General features: G+C 40.0%; 2 pseudogenes; one reads left to right on the top strand and one right to left on the bottom strand.

Annotated features, from left to right (window-relative positions):
- Nucleotides 1-4,493: 4,493 nt before the first annotated feature.
- On the bottom strand, nt 4,494-7,235 carry LOC116081541 (annotated as a pseudogene).
- A 2,190-nt stretch (nt 7,236-9,425) lies between these two features.
- Nucleotides 9,426-10,641, top strand: LOC116081540 (annotated as a pseudogene).
- Nucleotides 10,642-10,891: the final 250 nt, after the last annotated feature.

Here is a 10,891-nt window from a genome sequence, read left to right as displayed (position 1 = left end):
AGATGTTTCTCCAATGTTCTCTGAAGATCTTTTCAGTAGGTTTGGTGTGGGTGTCCCTATTATAAAAGATAAAGTAACACCAACTTGACTTACCCTTAGAATTATGTGGGACCCAGGTGAATAAAACTCAGTTAGGTGGGTTGGCTCTAAACTGTTATCGTACTAAGGAGAAGGCTGAGCTAGGAGGGTTCATGAGAGTTGGTGTTTGAAATCAATCGAAGCCTTAGAAAGGGCCTGTGTCTCAAAGATACATCTAAGACTAAGCAGCTAAATAAATAATATAATTCAGGGATTTAATGAATTGGCTCTTGAAATTCAAGCAAGTCTCAGGTATTTTGTTTTTCATAGCGGGAATGTCATCCATCTAGACAGTAAACAAAATATATTTATTATTTGGTAGAACTCAGGCATTCAATAAAATGTCAGGTTTTAGTTTGCTGGTAGATCTAGAAGGGAGAATTGTGAGGGACAGGTGTCTCACTGCTTCAGAATCAATGAAGTCTCTGGGAGTAGAGAAGCTGAGACTCACTGCCTGGTCTTGGGTTTAGCTTCTTGTTATCAGCCCTCACTGCCTGTAGACCAACCTTCTTCCACTGGGATATTCCATAAGATCTAGAATCAGTAGACTGGAGATGGGACAGAAAAGCTCAAATTCAGAGTATTTTAAGAAGAACTGGATGAAGACACTGGTTTTGATTGTAAATGCAGTATTTTTGTATCTTTCATTGTTATTGTTGTCATTTGAAGAATGGCCTCACTAAAGTAGCCCTAGTTAGAACTCACTCCTTAGACTAGGCTAGCCCCCAACCTACTGAAATCTCCATGCTTCTTGAGAGTAATGGGACTAATGGTATGTGCTACCACCACTAGCATGCAATACAATTTCAAATTCATCCAGTCAATGTTCATTCCTTTTTCTTTTCCTTTTTTGACATAGATCTACATATCTATTCAGGTTATACCTAAACATCCACGTGTGTTTTGTAATTAAAGTGCCTTTCTTTCTTTCATGTTTGTATAAAGAACTATCAACCTAATTTTTAGAATATTTCACATTATTTCTCTAAAAATTCCTCTGCACCCATCTCTCTATTGAAAGTAGCAAAATTTTACAAACATCTCATTTACATTATTTTAGGCTTTAGCACAGTGGAAGGTGCATGAAAACTGAGAACCAGGCTTATTAAACCCTTACTGCTCTTCCTCTCTGCTACACCTAACAACCAAAACTTGCCTTCTCATGGGTTGCTTGTGTCCCAAACTGATGTTGCCTGGGATTATTTTTATTATGTCCATGGTAGGAGTTTCCTTTGTGCAGGTCCAAAAATTCCCACTAACCTGAAATTCCAGAGGCCCATTCAGTGTATTCCCCACAGCAGAGTCTTATTTGTTTATTTAGCCATGTACTAGTAAATTGAGTGAGGTGCTATGTATGTACTTTGTTTTGGGGGAAGATATTGTTCTGCTTTTGTTTATGAATTTTTAAAAAAGGCTCATCTATTTGTTTTACGTATATGAGTACACGCTGTAGCTGTACAGATAGTTGTGAGCCTTCATCTAGTTGTTGGGTATTGACTTAGGGCCTCTGTTCCCTCTGGTAAGCCCCACTAGCTCTGGTCAGCCCTGCTTGCTATGGTAGACCCTGATTGCTCTGGTAGACACCCCCTTGGCTCAGTCCCTGCTTGCTTCGGGCCAAAGATTTTATTTATTGTTATAAATAAGTACACCATAACTGTCTTCAGACACACCAGAAGAGGGCATCAAATTTCATTATAGGTGGTTGTGAGCCACCATGTAGTTGCTTGGATTTGAACTCATAACCTTCGGAAGAGCAGTTGGTGCTCTTAATTCTGAGCCATTTCACTAGTCCCCGTTTATGAATTTTTGATATGTGGTTTTGATATATAGATTAATTTTAAACTCCTACTCTCATAAATCCTCCTGCCTCAGTGATGGGACTGATGCCAGCCTGACAACAGCAAACATGGCCCTGGCAGCCCTGGTCCTTGTTCCTCATCCTTGTGCTTTGCTGAAAACCATTAGATTACATTTCTAAAGGTAGCCCCAAGGTCCCTTCCTTTATTTGGACACTTCCTCTTCTTGAGAATCACTACCACGGCCAAGCATTCAAATCTAGTAATCAAAAGCCTCTTTTGGCTTAAGTAATTATCAACCACAATTAAAATTAAATAACTTCTTCTAACATGGGGTTTACCTTTTACCTCTATAACATGCCTTTGACCTATAGGATATGTATTCTGTCCCTTTCTATCCAGAGGTAGCCCTTTGATCCTGCCAGGCCCCCAAGGACAAATACTCCTTTACCTTCTCCCTTGTTCTTTTCCCCTTCTGCTCTGTCTTCTATCTCCTGTCATTGTCTCTTATCACTTGACCTTTGTCCTTCTGAGGCACAAAGAACTCATTTGTGCTGAGAACTTGGTCTGAGGGTATCTTGGCCTGACTCTTGAGTATACCTACATAATAGTACATTCCAGACTCCAGAGAGAAACACCTTTCATTCTCTTTCTCTTTCCTCTTTCTCTCTCTCTCTCTCTCTCTCTCTCTCTCTCTCTCTCTCTCTCTCTCTCTCTCTTTTTTGAGACAGGATTTCTCTGTGTAGCCCTGGCTGTCCTGGAACTCACTCTGTAGACCAGGTTGGTCTTGAACTCAGAAATCCACCTGTCTCTGCCTCCCAAGTGCTGGGATTAAAGGCGTGTACCACCACCGCCTGGCTCACTTTTCATTCTCTATAGGCATACATCTAGAAAACCCATGGTTTCAAATTGTCTCAAGCTATTCATAGAATCTCATAATCAACATTCTGGTACATTTTTTTTTAAAAGAAAATTGCCTGGCATGGATGTGCACATATTTAATCTCAGCTCTCCAGGAACTCTACAGAGGAAACTAAGACCCATAATAAGTATCTGAGACAGATCTCAATGGAATTAGGCCCAGATACAGTGGCCAGACTGGATGTTAAAGCGATTAACTAAAGTGAGTAAAGAGATTGTGATAAGTTCCATAGAGAACATCCTCTTCTCCACAGCCTGCTGTGAGTCACCTCAATATCTTAAGCTGTACTGCACGTGAAAGTTGGGAGACACCCATGAGGACCTGTCATAGGGAACCAGGGGATGGTGTTAGGACATATTTCTCTGACTAAGTGAAACTCTTCTTACCCAACATATAAACTGTTTTGGAGGTATGAAGAACTAGATAGCTTCAGGTCATATCGTGTCCTTCTAATTTTGATATCAGGTCTCTGAGTGTTTATATGTTGCAAATAATATCTTCCAGCAAAGGGTAAATATAAGGACATAGTTCCTGAAATGTGCCTGCGTTGGTATTCTCTTGGTCCTCATTTTCTTCCCTGCTGAATGAACCTGTCCCTTCATCCCATTGTTCTCCATATTTAACTCAGTTGTGATGTTAATATTCTACATACAAATTTAAGCATTTTGTGAAGCCTTATGCCTTGAGTCCCATTTATGAGACCTGTTTCTGAGATGTAAGGAACTACACAAATCTGAGATTGACCGAATTATGGTAATGAGGAATGAAGAAACCAGACACAGGTACAGAAATGCTGGGATAATGAGGCTCTGTGCTCTGATAGAGACATACTAGCACCCCAGAAAGTCAACACATTTATTGCATGCAGTCAACAGAGGGGAACAATATTCTCATGGAAGGGTGCCTTTATTGTAACATACTCAAACTACAACAATAATAGAGAAGTGACTGCTTTCAGGCAAATGGTATTGAGTGCTTGACACTTTTTGCAAATGCAACATTCATTCACCATCTTAGAGTAGGACCTTGCCTTTCCAGTGTGTCTCACACAGTGAGGTGATTGATATATCCATCCTCATTTCAGTAAGGGACATTCACTTACAAGTTCATGAATCCCCAATACTCATCTTCCATTGCTCTGTTCCACAATCAATCCCACAGTAGGTTTTTTTCAAAAAAGTAATGTTGGTTCTCTAGATCATGAATATAGGACCCACCACACTTAGAGCATTCGGCTGTAGCAAAAGTGACCTTGGGCTGTCTTTTTGCCCTGAGTATATCCAGGAGCTCAGGACAAAACTTTTCTAACCTATGTGATAGTACTACATCTCCATCATAGCACTCCAGGGGGGCAGGGTACAATTCATGAGTTAGCTGGCTAAGCTTGGCTGTGTGGTCTAGAATTTTTTTTCAGGAAAAGCAGAGAGATATCATTATCATAGAAACTGACTTCTGTGAGTTGGAAACATTGACTTAGGGCAGGCAGCAGGGAGTTGAACTGTGATTCTCCCATTTCACATGAGTTCAATTTTAGGCATTCCAGGGTGTAACTAACTCTCTCAAGGAGAAACTCAAGAGGCTCAAGGAATAAATGACCTAAACATGTATCACTAAGGTCCAGACATTTGAGCTTAAAAATATTCAGGCAATAGGACAGGTAATCCAAGTCTGACTATAAGAGGAAACAATCAGTGATGCTAAGTATCCTCAAGGGCTTCTTCAGGCACCTAGGGAGAGAAGAAATGACTGCTTTCAGGCAAATGGTATTGAAGAGAGTTAATAGGATTGGCAGGTAAGCAGATGACATTCTCACAAACTCATTCTGACTATACATTTTGAGGACAACACCCACTCAGGACATGGCCTTCTCTTGTCAGCTCACACATCTCAGACCATTGTAATCTGAGAACTGTTGATATCAACATGATTAAGGACCTGGTAGGAAACAACACCAATGGATATATCAGGCCAACATGGTGCATGAAGGAATAACTACCTACCCCAAATAAAATTCAATAACTTCCTAGTGCTATTTTTAAAAGTTCTCAGAGATTTTGTTCCTCCAATGTCCATGATCCTGTCTTCACCATGAAACAAGGTGTTGCATATTTCTCATCTATTCAACCTGTTTCTGGACTCAAAACATGAGCAATAAGATCCATGCTTATGCCTGGGCATATATATGTTATCACAGAGCTCACCTCCTTAGTTATGCTATGTCTCTACCATTGTTAAGTTTATGGTGCCAGACCATCATGGACTCCCCCGTTTGCAATAAAGCAAAACAAAACAAAAATACAAACAAAACAAAACAAAACAAAAACAAGGAAAGAGAAAAGCAAAGAAAAGAGATGTGTTTTCTCTGGTCTACTGGACTCTCTCAGTCCTTCTTTACCTGAGCCATTCTTTCAGATTGTCTTCTATAAAATAGACATCATTTACACAGAGTTCTTCGAGATGGTAGAATGTGGGAAGTTGAGAAATCAATGTGATCATTTTTTCCTCATCAAGCTTTCTAGAATAACCCAGACTGACAGTACCTCTGTCTCTGATTTCATCTAGACTGAGTGTGAGAAGATTGTTCATCTGTTTCAGGTAAGGATTAAGAAAATCCAAATCGTCTATGCAAAGACAACATAGCTCCAGATCTTGTATATAGTCTGCATGTACAATTTTGAAGATTTCTATAACTGTGGCATTGGTTAAACCCTGAATCTTCAGCTTTCTACAACATAGATGAATGGAATCATTTCTCTGCTGGGCCCACTGCAATAAGTATGTAGCACACTCATCAAGGCTGCCGTCCATGAGTTGGAGACAAGTTGTCACCTTCAATTCTTTCTTCATCCCACAGTCAGGCTGCTTCTGTTTCATGAACTCTGGTAAACCTTCAACTTCATGGGATCCAGCCCATATCCCCCACAGCTCATGGTCTATATCCATCCAAATGATCTCTTTGAGTTTGTATCTACTGTGGGAGAAATGTGTATAATTTTCAGAAAGTAAGAGATGAAACATCTTACAGTCTGATTCTTGTCCACAACTCGCACTTCAGCTTCTTTTTTTCTAAAACCTTGATTATACCCTGAGCCTCATGCTGAGAAAAATGAATAGCATTCTTTGAAAGAAGGGCCTCTTTAGCCCTGTCTTACATCCTTTCATTCCAGGCCCTGTAATACCAACCTCATTTCACTTAAACCTTTGAGGGTTGCAGGAAAAAAATGCATTTCTCACTGGGTGTGTCTACTCTTTCCTGTCTCCTATTTTAGACATTATTTGCCCAGATAGCTGAGACTGAGGCTAAGCCTCTCCACCCCTCTAACCCTCTTCATCCAGAAAAGAACAGTCCTGACTATGAGGTGAAGAAAAAATTGAAGATCAGAAACCTCTGATCCATAGTTGGCCAAATATTGTCTGTCTCTAGTTGCTAATTCTCAGCACTCAGAGAACCTTCCTCCATCCCCAGCTGATCCTACCTACCTGGACTGAACCGTTTTTGAAATCAGTATATCTAGCCCCTGAAAAACAAAGTGTCTAGGCTGAGGTTCTTTATCATCCTTCCTACAGAAAGGTATGGGAAGGGCCACACAGGTATCATTGCAGTCAAGATCTTTGTATGTCCATCAATGAAGGCCTCCTCAAACATCACTGGGAAGAGTGTATAGGGCAGGTCCTTCAGAGCAGAAATGGCCAAGGCCTCATGCCTCAGTAGCATCTGTCTTGCCAGTTTCATGAGGGTAGGTGGAGAGTAGACATTCACTGTGTCTTCTTCTAAAGAGTCATCCTAAGGAAGCCAGGAAAAAATATATCATCAGTGACAAGAAACTTCAGAAGTCTTTCAGCCCAGACAGGGAAGTATGAGTGCTAGATCACTACAGATGAGGATAAAGAACTCAGTTTAAACAATATGAACTAACTAGTGCCCTCAGAGATCCTAGGGACTCAACCACCAAACAAGGAGTATACATGTTAGGACTGATTGTTCTGGCAGCATGTGTATAGTAGAGGATTGCAAAATCAATCATCAATGGGAGGAGAGGTCCTTGGTCCTGTGAAGGTTCTGTGCCCCAGTGTAGGGGAATGCCAGGGCCAATAAGTGGGAGAGGGTGGGGTAGCAAGCATGGGGAGGGGGGAGCCAACAGGGGTTTGTTTTTGTTGTTTTTGTTTGTTTGTTTGTTTGTTCCTGGGAGTGGAAACTGGGAAAAGAAAAATCATATGACATGTAAATAAAAAAATATCTAATAAAAAAATTTAAAAAAGAAAGGCCAAAAATAAATAAATAAAAAGAACTCAGCTTACCAATTTGAGCACCCTCACTTGGTTTTATTTTCCTTTGTTCTTTGAGATAGTATCTTTACAAAACTACCTATGTCCTTGGCTGTCCTGAAACTGAATTTATAGACCACAGTGGCCTGGACCCCACAGAGAACTGCCTGCATTTGCCTCCTGAGTGTTGGGGTTACATGTTTGTTCTATCACTGCACAACTTGTGTCACCACAGCACATCTAATCCAGAACTGCCTGGTCTGGCCTGTGGTGGTTTTAAAGCCATAATTATCTCTGTTAGTATGAAATGCCTCCAAAGTAATTCCCAAAAGCCATAACCTATTGCAACCACAGCTAGGGTGAATAGATCCCACTTGGAAGGTATCACCAGGAACTCTGAAACCTCAGTTAGTTGTTGGAGGATGAATACACTGTGTTTAGCTCTCCAAGCCTTCAAAGAAAGCCAAGGAAATCAATTTCCACATTTTCCACAATCTATTTTTCCAGGTACACTCCATGGAATAAGTCACAGCCTCTTGAAGTTCCCTTCATTAGTTATAGACATCAATCTTTGATTATGACCCATACAGGCCTTTTGGAGAAGGTGTTGGTAAAGTTCCAAGCTTGAGGTCTGAAAACTACAGAGCTAAATAGAGTGGGAAAGAAACATTAAAGTCAGTAATCCTTCAGTAGCCATTGGCATTGTCTGTAACCCTTTATAAAGCATCCAAAAAGAAGAGCCTATGAGGTGGAGATTATAACTCACATGCTGAAGGCAGGAGGCGCACTAGCTCAATGTCATAATTGGTTACTTCTACAGTACCAGAACTGCTAGCCTGAGACCTGCAGAAACAAAGGAATATGCAAAAAAAAAAAAAAAAAGAGCATAAATTTTAATTTTAAGTGATAGATTTTTCATTGAACACTTGATACAAAAAAGGCTGGCTTCTTTGTGAAATTTTGAACACATTCTGGGTTCCTTGAAATGAATAGAACATATATCAATTAGCAGATAGAAATATCTTACTTGCTTTTGTTTGTTAATTTATTTGTTTTGTTTTGCTTGTTTGTAAGACATGAGCTTATCCACAGCTGTTTGAAACTTGCTATATGAACGAGGCTGTCATCAAACTTAGAGAGGATACAGCCTCTGCCTTCTTGTGGCAGTCAAGGGTGGGTATGGGAGTAGAGGAGGGAGCAACACTGTGATTATAATATAATGTCTATTAAATATACAAACTCAGACACACACACACATATATATACTTATATATATACATGTACATATACACTACATATACACACATATATGTATGTATGTGTATATATAGGTGTTTCCTGAATGTTTGAGGACATCTTGAGTTCCTTTAAAATAAGAGATGATTTATCATTGAGAAGATGCAAATACCATTTTTTTTGGTATTTTGTGTTTGTTTGCTTGTTTTGTATTATTTCCTTAGTTATGGATCTATCTACTTATTTAATGTATATGAGTACACTCTCTCTGTCTTCTGACACACTGGAAGAGGCCATCAGATCCCATTACAGATGGCTGTGAACCACCATGTAGTTACTGGGAATTGAACACAGTACCTCTGGAAGAATACTCAGTGTTCTTAACCACTGAGCCATTTCTCCAGCTCTGTGTTTTGCCTTTTTTAAAGACACATGTAATATCAACACCCACAGCCTCCCTCTGCCTCCCTGCTTCCCTCACTTAAGGGCATTTTCACGAACTGCTAGATTGGAACTGCATGGTGCTTGTCTCCAGCAGACCCAGAGAATTAGCATGGGACTAACAAAATAGCCCCAGCAGGGAGGGCACTACTGCTCTTCACACCTGTATGCCTGATCTTACCAACCTTGACGTAACTATCACTTGCCTAGTGATCTTACTGACCTTGATGTGACTGTCACCTGCCTATGTGACTATTGTCATTCTCCCTGTTTTCTGTATACCATTTAAGCCTGGTTTTCACTTTGTGCATGAACTTAGATGGACTAGGACTTAGACTTAGATTCATTCATTCTAGAGCACTTGGGCCTGGGGAGTACAGTGCCTGTCCAGAAGAGGTTGCTTTAGACCCAGTGTATTTCAGGTGGCCTCAGATGTACTTCAACTGCTGAGCTGCCAGATTTCTCATTTCTCTTTTGCAATGACTGTAAAAGTCTGATATCATTTTTAAGAAATACATTCAGATCCTGCACTTACATGATGTTTGAAAAGAGTATAAAAGGGATACCATGGGAGCTTTCCAGAATGCTCGGTGGGTGGTGGAGGAGTAGCATCTGGCCTAGCTGTGCTGTGCTACACTCCTCTGTATGTTCTCCAGCACTGACCTCCTCAGCAGCTGTAAAAAATTTTGAAAGAAACCACTTACTATAATGTGTTGGGGATCAAACCCAATGCCATCCAGGAAAAACTGAAAAAAGCATATAGAAAATTGACCTTGAAGTACCACCCTTATAAGAATCCAAATGAAGGAGAAAAGTTTAAACATTTCTCAAGCTTATGAAGTTTTTGCTGATTCAATATATATATATATATATATATATATATATATATATATATATATATGATAAAGGAGGCAAGCAGGGGATTAAAGAGAGCAGAGCAGGTGGTGGTTTTGGCTCACTTATGGTTATCTTTGATGTGTTCTTTGGAGAAAGAAGAAAGAAGAATAATTCAAAGAAAAAGGACAGTAAAATTGTTGTTCATCACCTCTCAGTGACCTTAGAAGACTTATATAATGGTGCAACAAGAAAACTGGCTCTGCAAAAGAATGTGATTTGTGATAAATGTGAAGGCCGAGGTGGTAAGAAAGGAGCAGTTGAGTGTTGTCCCAACTGCCAGGGGATGGGCATGCAGATAAGGATTCATCAGATTGGACCAGGTTCAGCAAATTCAGTCCATGTGTGTGGAGTTCCAGAGTCATTGAGAGCACATCAGTCCTAAAGACAGATGTAAAAGCTACAATTGAAGAAAAATAGTTTGAGAGAAGGAAATTTTAGAAGTTCATATTGATAAAAGCATGAAAGATGGTCAGGAGATAACATTCCATGGTGAAGGAGACCAAGGAGACCAAGAACAAGGACTGGAACCATTGTGTTAGATCAGAAGGGCCATTCTGTTTTTACAAGGCAAGTGAGTAGAAGACCTTTTCATGTGTATGGACATACAGCTGGTTGAAGAATTGTATGGCTTCCAAAAGCCAATACCTACTCTTGACAACCAAACCACAGTCATCACCTCTCATCCAGGTCACATTGTCAAGCATGGGGATATAAAATGTGTGCTGGACAAAGTTATACCAATATACCATCAGCAATATGAAAAGGGACATCTAATCATTGAATTTAAGGTAAACCTTCCTGAAAATGGCTTTCTTTCTCCTGATAAAATCTCTTCGCTGGAAAATCTCCTTCCTGAAATGAAGAAAGTAGAAGAGACTGATGAAATGGATCAGGTAGAACTGGTGGAATTTGATCCAAATCAGGAATGACGGTATCATTATAATGGAGAAGGTTATGAAGATGATGAACATCACCCCAGAGGGTGTTCAGTGTCAGACCTCTTAATGGGCCAGTCACTCTTTGACATTCTGTATGCAGTAGTAAACATGGGAAGGACTGTAATTATAATATGCTCACTACTTAGCTGTTACTTTGTTGTTGTTTTTTAAAAAGATTTATTTATTTATTTTATGTGAGTATACTATTGCTGTCTTCAGGTACACTAGAAGAGGGCATCTGAAACGATTACAGATACTTGTGAGCCACTGTGTGGTTGCTGGGAATTGAACTCAGACCTCTAGATTGCTCTTAACTG

The sequence above is a fragment of the Mastomys coucha genome, unplaced genomic scaffold (assembly GCF_008632895.1).
Source record: "Mastomys coucha isolate ucsf_1 unplaced genomic scaffold, UCSF_Mcou_1 pScaffold7, whole genome shotgun sequence".
Classification (NCBI taxonomy): Eukaryota; Metazoa; Chordata; class Mammalia; order Rodentia; family Muridae; genus Mastomys; species Mastomys coucha.
This window is presented reverse-complemented; position numbering and strand designations above follow the sequence as displayed.